The sequence below is a fragment of the Corvus brachyrhynchos genome, unplaced genomic scaffold, assembly GCF_000691975.1.
Source record: "Corvus brachyrhynchos isolate BGI_N302 unplaced genomic scaffold, ASM69197v1 scaffold86, whole genome shotgun sequence".
Taxonomy (NCBI): domain Eukaryota; kingdom Metazoa; phylum Chordata; class Aves; order Passeriformes; family Corvidae; genus Corvus; species Corvus brachyrhynchos.
Window position 1 is genome coordinate 961673 of NW_008238647.1, and position 9628 is coordinate 971300.

Below are 9628 nucleotides of genomic sequence, written 5' to 3' on the forward strand. Positions count from 1 at the left end.
CAAAGGTCTGTGCTACTGCAGTTAGTACGCAGCAAAGTTGCCGTGGAGAACATCTGATTTTCCTTGAAGACTAACATTAAAAGTATCATCAAAGCTTTAAATCAGATTTTCCAGAGCTTGTTGGTGGATATTAACCTTAGAGAAAACCAGACATGGTTTGGTGCTCATGAGCCTTTTCTACCTAGAAATTTCCATCATTTCCTAATGATGTTTCTCACTTGCAGTTTCTGTAGCTTTCTTTTTAGACCAAACAGTTTCCTATGGCTCCCTATAAATTTTCTTCTTAGCACATTACACGAAAGTCTTGAAATATTTTGTTTTCTGGCTTATTCATTACATTTTTTTAAGGCATGAGAAAGTCTAGCTGCATCCATGCAGACTATATTATATAAATTGTATCAGCAAGGTGAAATTATCTGAACCCAATTGTGTAGGTGAGGACGCAAGGTTAGGCAGCCATAGCAGGGCTGCTGGGAGTGTGCAAGCATAAGGGTTGCATGCTTTCCTGAGAGAGAAACAGCAGGAAGAGGAAGAAGGGGATTGTTTACTGCCCTATTGCTCCTCATACACCACCAGTAGGCTGAATAGAACAGCCTCTGCCCACTTCCTGATATCACATATTCAAAGTTCTCTGTCAAAGGCACTATTTAGATCTCACTTGTCCCAGCCCATGGCAGGCAGATTGCAACTAGATGGCCTTAAGGTCCTTTCCAACCCAAACCATTCTATGACTCCATGATCCTACGACTGTGGTGAAAAAATCTTGCCATTTCAAATACATTTTCAAAAGTATGAAAAATACAGCATTAGCTGGTTTTTATCCTTGTGTTTTTTCTTCCAAATCTATGATAAAAAACAAAAAAGGTAAAGAAATATGGGAAAGGACCATCTAAAAAGCATTCATAAAGAGTTCAGAGAAATCAGTGGCAAAGTAGATGCAGCACTGAAAATGAAGGGTGAGTATTTACCCTTGCAGCAAACAGGCCTGATCCTGTCAGTCTCTGTGGAGGTAAGGAAGTTGATATAAGCATGTTGTCTGTTTCCAAAAACAGTACATTTATTGATTTATTTCTGTGATTAAGCTGAATGAGATTTCTCTACCAGCTGCTATAACAAAGACTCTGAAATATATCATTTTCATATCGAAGCCATGTAATCATCAGATGATTTCAAATCCCAAGATATAATTCTGTTCTTCTCTCTGAGATTTGCTGACAGGACACAGGGGAACAGTTCAAAGCTGCACCAGAAGATGTTCAGACTGGACATTAGGAAGCATTTCTTTATGAGAGTGTGGTCAGACACTAGAACAGGCTTTCTAGAGAGGTGGTTGATGTCCCAAGACTGTCAGTGTTTCCAAGGCAGTTGGACAATGCCATTAGTAACATGTTTTAACTATTGGTCAGCCATGAAGTGGTCAGGCACTTAGGCTGGATGATCCCTATAAGTCCCTTCCAACTAAACTATTCTATTCTATTCTATTCTATTCTATTCTATTCTATTCTATTCTATTCTATTCCATGTTTATTTTGACATAAGACCTACCACAACAAAGAGGCGAGTGGTTCATGCTGACCCCATGAATGTCAAGAGCAAGTAGTGATGTTAGTTTTGTACTGACATCAGTAGTTTAGAATTGACTTGACAGTTAATTTGGGTTGTTTGAAAATGAATGTATGGATGTGCTACAGGTAGTGCAGCTCAGATAGCCAAGCCTGTGCTGCCTTTGGGCACTCTGTGTCAATAGCTCAGATGTTGCTGAGCTGGAGCTGGGGTAACACAGATTTCAGTGTTGGCTCATGGTGTACGCTTAGTCTCTGAGGCACTCTGGCGAGGGAATAATAATGAAAAAAGGAGGTCTTAGTGAGGTGAGGCTTGGTCTCTTTTCCCAAGTGACAAGTGATAGGACACGAGGAAATAGCCCCAGGTTATGCCAGGGGAGGCTTTTATTCGATAATAGGAAAAATTTGTTCATGGAAAAGGTAACTAAGCACTGGAGCAGGCTGTCCAGGGAAGTGATGCAATCACCATCCCTGAAGGTGTTTAAAAAGATGTTTAGGTGAGAAGTGTAAGGACACGGTTTAGTGGTGAACAAAGCAGTGCTGGGTTAACAGTTGGACTTCATGATCTTAAAGGTGTTTTCCAACTCAAATGCTTCCAAATAGGTAAAAACCCCCTATAAAATACAGAAAACTCTTTTTTTTTAACAAATAATTTGGTGATTAAATAGTTAATTATCTAACAGTTAATCATCTTTTATTCAAAATATAAATAACTTCTCTAGAGGATGAGAAAGCTGAAAAGAGACCAGTAACAGTCAGGCAAACGGTTTTTCCTGTGACAGGCAGCAACAGCTACTGACATGGATTCAGCAGAATACAAGTTCTGCAGATGTTCAGAGGTGTCAGTCTGATGGTGCTCGCTGGGACTCACACCTCACACCCTTCAACAGCAGAACTGCTTCTCGGAGCTCTGTCTAGAGGTGATTATGAAATTCTTCTCAGTGACTCAACAATAATCTACAGAGAGCAGTGGGGGCATTTCATGAATGCAGACAGGATGTGGCAAGTATGAGGTTCAGTTCCAGAAATTCTTCACCAAGATTTTCCTTTGTGACAGTAAGTTGAAGATGCATGGGAGTGAATTTGTCTATTCTGTTTGAAACATATCATTGACATACAGGCTAAGATTAGATAAAGGTCCCCAAGAAGAGTCCAGATTTGCAGCTCCTCTAATGAACAATTTATTTTTTCTTTTCTCCCTTTTCCTTATTTTTAAGGATTTGCTTACTTCTTTCTTGGTCCAAAAGCCTATAAATAGGCTATTTATAAATAGGCTATTGAGACCTATAAATAGGCTTCCCTTTGAGAGAAGGGAAATGTGATTAATATTATGAAAACCTAGTTGTGAAACTCTAGTTCCTAGAGTGGTTGCTATAGCAGTACTCAGCAGAATATCAGATGGAGGTAGAAGAAAGTAAAAACTGGACCATGAGGTCCAGAAAAAGGGTTGATTCTTTTCTAAGATTTCCTTTTATGTAAACACAGAGTACAATGAGGAATGCCACGACTCAGCCTAGCAGTAAAACACTATTCCAATAAATACATCTTTATTTAATCAGAGTGGTATTTTGAAGAGTTTCAGTCTCACCTCAGAAACTCCTGGACATCGAATATTTTTACTTTTCTTTAATGTAGAATCTTTTCTAATGGAATTCAATGAGAAACCCCTACTGGCCTCTTCCCTAAGACCTGCATTTCCAGAGAAGAGGGTGGCATAATGGGAAGCCATTGAAGAAGCTGTGACTAACCATCTCCTTTCCCAAAAGAACCAGAAAAATATTCTGGAGTAACAGCTCTCTGGATGAAGAACTATCTTGTGGTTTAAGTGGTCCTATGCAAGACCAATGAGCAAAGAACCAAATACTCACACCCATCCAGTATCTAATTTTGGAGTTCAGCCTACAGCCTCTTCAATCTGTGCTTTCATCAACACAATCTGGTTTCATCAAGGAGAGGTGATGACAGAGCAGAAACCACTCACCATTTCTCCATTTTTATTTTGAAAGAACATACTGTATGATCTTATGAATGGGACCTAACACAGTAACTACACAATTATTTAGCTGAAAACAGTGGTAAAGGATTTGCATATCACTCCTTAAAACACTGAGGAAGCATAGTATAAAGTAGGGATATGAATGAAGTCTGATGCCTTTTGTAGTTGTTCTGTTCTGTTGTCACAGTTGTTTACATTGTACAAAAAAAAATTGATATTTAAATATATGTATCTTTTGTATTCCTTCATTTGTCTTTTTTATGTCGATCACAAATTTTCTCTATCAGAAACTGTTTCATTCAGGACACTTCAGATGACTGCCAGAAGACATGGATCCATGTTGCAGAGGAATTGCAAATGTTTAAAACACTTGCACACAAAGCAATTTAAGTAACACCTCTGCTGCCTCTATTCCTTTTACTTAATAGATGGAATAAGCCATTTTAACCCCCAGGAGAGCCTGAGATCTAGGTATAAGTGGATACAAAGCTGTTATGCCTCCCCTCAGAACTGTGGAACCTATGCAGAAGACAAACATATTTCATGTCTGGTATCTGCAATTCCTTGAATGATTTTTAGTCTTTTGCCCTGCTTCTTGTGGGTCGATCTTCCTTTTCTGTCTACTTCCAGAACAAAGCCAAGACGAAAAAAGCTATGATCCAAAACTGGGTCAAACTTGTCCCTACTTAACATAGCCTCCAGTTTTGCGCATCCAAATAAGTGTCCTGCATACATATCCCTTTATTTTCTCCTACCACCAGTGAAAAGCAAAATCTTTTTCATCTCTTGCACTTTGAGCAAATAACTGAAAACAAGATTTGTCAAACACGCTAATAAATGGAGACATCTGTTGCTGTTATTGAATTTAGCAGACACCAATGAGCAATCCTGAAAATTGGGAAAAACACGCAAGGAAGCACCTGTCAAGAATTTAAGCGAGTTGTTCAAAGCCACAAAGCTATGAGAAAGTACAGTAATTCTGTGCATTGGCATCCATAAAAGACTGGCTAAGGCAAAGGCAGACTAATTTTCCCAAGACAAGAAAAGCAGGTGTCATTTTAACCGATGAATTTTCGATGACATCAAAATCTTTGATTGAGAGTTTGATTATTTTCAGTAATACATGTCTTAGATGAAAATTTGGAGAAGCCATTCCACCATCTCTCCACCAGAATGGAATGCCCTCAGACAAAGAAAACAGGACATTTAATCAGATTTTGGCCTTGTGGATAGAGAAAGGAGAGGAGTGATTACTTTGTGGATGAAAATGAAACTACTTCTGGGATCATATGCACAAAATAATTGATTTGGGTTTTGTACACATTCTAGGTTATTGAATAAAAACATTTTAAAGCACTAAAATAAATAAAAAAATAAATATTAAAATCTGTATCATAATTACAAATTATCAAAATGCTAATATATAATTCTAAATGACATTACTATCACAGTAGAACACATTTATTTGTGGACTTATAAATAAACATTTAGTACACATCTATAATTCTTGTATTTCATAGAATCATAGCATTTAAATCATAGTATTTAAATATTTTTGCATGGACTTGTAAATATGCCAAGAAACTTGTGAGCTAACTGAATTTTAATGTTCTATCAAAAATTGCAATTTTCAAATTAAAAGTTAAATTGGATAGTAGAAATTGTCTAATTTTTGTTATGTAATGTTTCTTGCTGGGATTTTCAGTGCAACTTTGTGAATTTTAACATAACATATTGCATCTGAACCATCCAGATACAATGATTTTCCATTTATTTTCACATTAAAAATTTTGAATCAAGGAAAACTTTGCTAAATATTCAGACTTGCACAATAGGAATATATCTTTCCATGGTACTTTGTTTTGGGAGCAGCATGGAAAAGGTTCTGGTTTTTAATATGCATGATTTGTGAAAATAGTAAGAAGTTTATTTATGTCGTCAGTGGAAATCTTTTGAAGCTAAGCTGTAGAGAATGGCAAATTTTTTTATAGTTTTAGTCTGAAAAGGGGTCCCATCTACCATCATTGTTTTCAGCAAGATAATGGAGTCTTGCTTATTGAAAAAAAATTGTGATGATCGTGTCTCTTTGAAGAAACATAGTGTGTTCTTCTTAAGTTGTCCTGATTTCTGTAGAGTTAAAAAAAGAAACTGTGGCAGGCTACTTGAGTTAAGCTTTTTCCATAATGAAAGGTGATATACAGAAAGGTTACAATGAAACAGTTCTTTACCTTCTTTCTCTATGGGTTGTGACACAGCGACAGCTCGTGAGAATGGGGTAAAGAGATCTGAAGGGAAATGCAGGCCTTACTGAAATCAGTGATTTTTATCATTGGCCTCAAGGGGTCAGAGGTTTCCTCCACGATTTAAGAGTTAAGGAATTCAGGATCCCAAAACCTTGCTCCCACACATAAGTTATAGTAATTTGAAATGTGTTGTACCATGCTTACGTAACCAAAATACTGCACAATAAATCTATTATGTATGTATTTTCCTTGTTTTGAAGTTTCTCATTATGTGTGGTTTACAATAATGGCTCCTCTGTTATTCGTGCATAGTACAAAGTTGCATAACTTAGGGAAAATGAAGAAAGCCCTGTGCAATCCACACAGGATTATATGTGCAATTATATATGCAATACCACACAGGTACCACTCAGGTACCACAAAAAGTCTCTGCGCTGTCCCAGGTGAGCACTGGCACTTGGCGTTGGCCCTCCCTTCAATGTTTCCTCTCTCTCTAGTCGAGCTGCAACACAGCACAGTCCTATCTAGAAAGACAAGGCACCAAGTTCATGTTGCCATATTCCAGTGAAAGATCTATTTTGGGACAGATGAATCTGTCACTGCTGTCACCCTCATTTTTCTATTGCTGTTGTACCTTATCACAAATGAGAAAGATAAATGCTGAAAATAAAGAATTTCTAACGTAATGTGAGCACACCCAGCAAGGAAGAGCTTAAAGGACAAGGCCCATGTGAACAACATTCTGGTTCACTGAGTTCAGAGCTGTCTGGAAAACACATTGAGTAGTCCCCACAAAAATTTACCAAGCTCCCTTTTGAAGACTCTCCAGTTACTGCTCTTCTTACAAGAGCTTCATTCCTCTCGTGATTAGAAACCTGCCTGGCATTTCTCTGGGGTTTTTTTCCACAAAAATTTCTATATCCTGTAAATTCAGTTCTCTCCAGTTTAATCTGAGATGCACTTGTATAAAATAATCACGCCTCCTCTTCATTGAAAAGACGTAAATCACTGCTGTCAACTGTCAGCAGTTTGGACTTTAGTTGTGAGATTAACAGCTGCCCTCCCATTACATAGACACAAAATTGTTCCAGAGCAGAAAGCAAAACACCCATTCTATCAAATTTCAGCAGATGTAGCTCTTCTGACACCAGTAAAGATGGCAGTGAAGGAAACTAGAAAGTCCAGCTTAATATATGATGAACAACTGTGGAATTAAGCCATAGGTGCATTAAAGCAATGCAGTTATCAGTTACTTTGCAATACATTGTAGACCAATCATCTTTAGCTACCAACAAATCTGGGCATATAAATACCTGTAGGCTACAGCTTTTGATTACAGCAATGTGTATTTTAGTTATCACTAATGGGCATGGAGATATTACTAGTATCAGTGCCATATCTTCCTTTAGTCAAAACTTCAACTTTTTGCTGATTTTTTACTTTTTCATCTAAACTTCTACACTTCTTTGTCTTCTATGAATTTGTCTTATTTTCTAAATATATATATTTTCATATATAAATATGTAAATATACTGTATAAGACTTTATTTCTTCAGCTTTAAGAGGTCTGAGTGATTTTACCCCACAGATATTTCTGCCATACCATGCAAGCTGCTACAGAATGACGTGTGATTCAAAGGTGTTTAAAGGGATGGCATAGTTTTGTCCTCACTCTGTAAACTTATTGAATTTTACACTCATTACTTCCTAAACACACACGGCAGATATATACTGCTTTGTATTTCTTCCTGATCATAGCCATGTTCTACATCCATGTGATGTACTCTTACTTCAGCTTTCAAAACTGATAAATCCAAGTGTGAATTTTTGGGGGTTTTAGGAGTTCTCCTTTTGTTTTTCTTTTTCTCTTAAAGAATTTTCCCCATACATGTTGCTAGGAGACAAGTTACTGGGTACTTAAGAGAGACAAAAAGACCTGGCCACAGGGGGACGAGTCCAGCTGGCTACCCTCTTTCACCTGGAGTTTTCTTGTGTAGGGCAGAGATGCCATGAGATTTGAACTGGGAAAAGGAGGTTGGGTAGAGCCCCCAGCTCTCTTGTTCTCCTGGTGTTCGGAGGGGAGAGAGAAGCTGCAGTCCCTGTAGGGAGAATTAGTCGCCGCTGTGGGGTTCTGAATTCTGCTACCTTCCTTCTACCAAGAGTGGAGATTGCTCGCTGGAGCGGCTATTGCACCGGGACCCTATTCAACACCGTACCTCACTAAAAGAGGGACCTTTTCACCACCTGCTCAGGTGCCTCAGGGGACCCTGGGATCCAAAGCCTGCCTTTCCCTGCCCCGCTTGGAGCTGGACCACCTCTGTCCTGCCCCTGCCGTTCCTTTGCCACTGCTCCGAGCCTCCACTACACTGTAGCACCACACCCCCTGCCTGCCAAGATGTCCCAGGGCTCCTGCTGCAGCTCCGGAGTTTGATACATCTCGTCTGCCACCCGGGATTTGTGCTTGTCCCTGCTGTTCCCAAGGGTCCTACGGAGGCACCAGGATCGGCTGCCCAGGGTGTTTGTGAAGGAAGCTTTTTGTTCGCCAGTGCCGCGGGTTTCCCGAGCTCGCTCCGGAGCGCCCCCTGCAGCCGCGGGGGGAACATCGCACCCGCCCCGCCCCACGGGCCGCCAGCGCCCCTGCCGGCTGCGAGCGGAACTGCACCCGAGGGGAAAGGGCCCGACAGCCGAGAAGGCTGGCACTGGGTTTGTGATTGTTTGCTGTTACTGCCATAGTTATTGCTGTTTGTTTGCCTTGTTATATATATATTAGTAAAGAACTGTTATTCCTATTCCCCATATCTTTGCCTGAAAGCCCCTTAATTTCAAAATTATATTAATTCAGAGGGAAGGGTGTTGCATCTTCCATTCCAAGGGAGTCTCCTGCCTTCCTTAGCAGACACTTGTCTTTCAAACCAAGACAACTGCACTTTGTTGTTGCTCATGAGTTGTACAACTCTGAATTCCCATTCAAAAACAAGTACCTCTGAAGTGCCCTGTTGTGGTTTGATGCTGGCTAAACGCCAGGTACCCACGAGAAATCATTCACTCATTTTCTTCTGCTATAGTTGAGCAGAGGAGGGGAAAACAAAACCAAGGTTTCCTAAGTTGCGATAAGGATTAAGGGAAAAACACTCTAAGGCATAACAGGTTTAAAACTTAAACAGGTTTAAAACTTAAACAGTATAAAGAAAATTTATTATTAACAGAGTTAAAAGTGGGTAATGAGAACTAAAAGAAGCCTTTAGAACACCTTTTTCTTCCCAGTCCCTCCCTCTTTCCCATGGAAAATGCAGGGAGACAAAACATGGGGTTTTGGTCAGTCTTTCATGAAAAATCTTTCTTCAGTTAATTCAGGGAAAGGAGTTCTTTTTTTCTGTTGTGCTGGGGGGTCCTTCCTTCTCCCACCCCCACCAAGAAACAGGTTGTGTTAAACCAACACATGCCCACATACCAAAATAGTAGCATTCCTGGGCCACTTTCCCTTGAGGATGTGAAGACAGGCTGTGAGAGTTGGGGTTGTACAGCCTGGAGAAGGCTTCAGGATTGCACTATAGCTGCCTTCCAGTACCTAAAGGGGATGTGCAAGTGAGCTGGAGAGGGTCTTTTCACAGGGGCATGTAGTAATAGAAAAAGGGGCAATTTCTTCTTTAACTGAAAGGAAGAAATTTTAATTAGATATTAGGAAGAAATTCTTTACTGTGAGGGTGATGAGACACTGGAAGAGGTTGCCCAGAGAAGTTGTGGATGCCCCATCCCTGGGAGTGCTCTAGGCCAGGTTGGATGAAAGCTGGTCTAATGAGAGGTGTCACTCTCCATGGCAGGGAGTC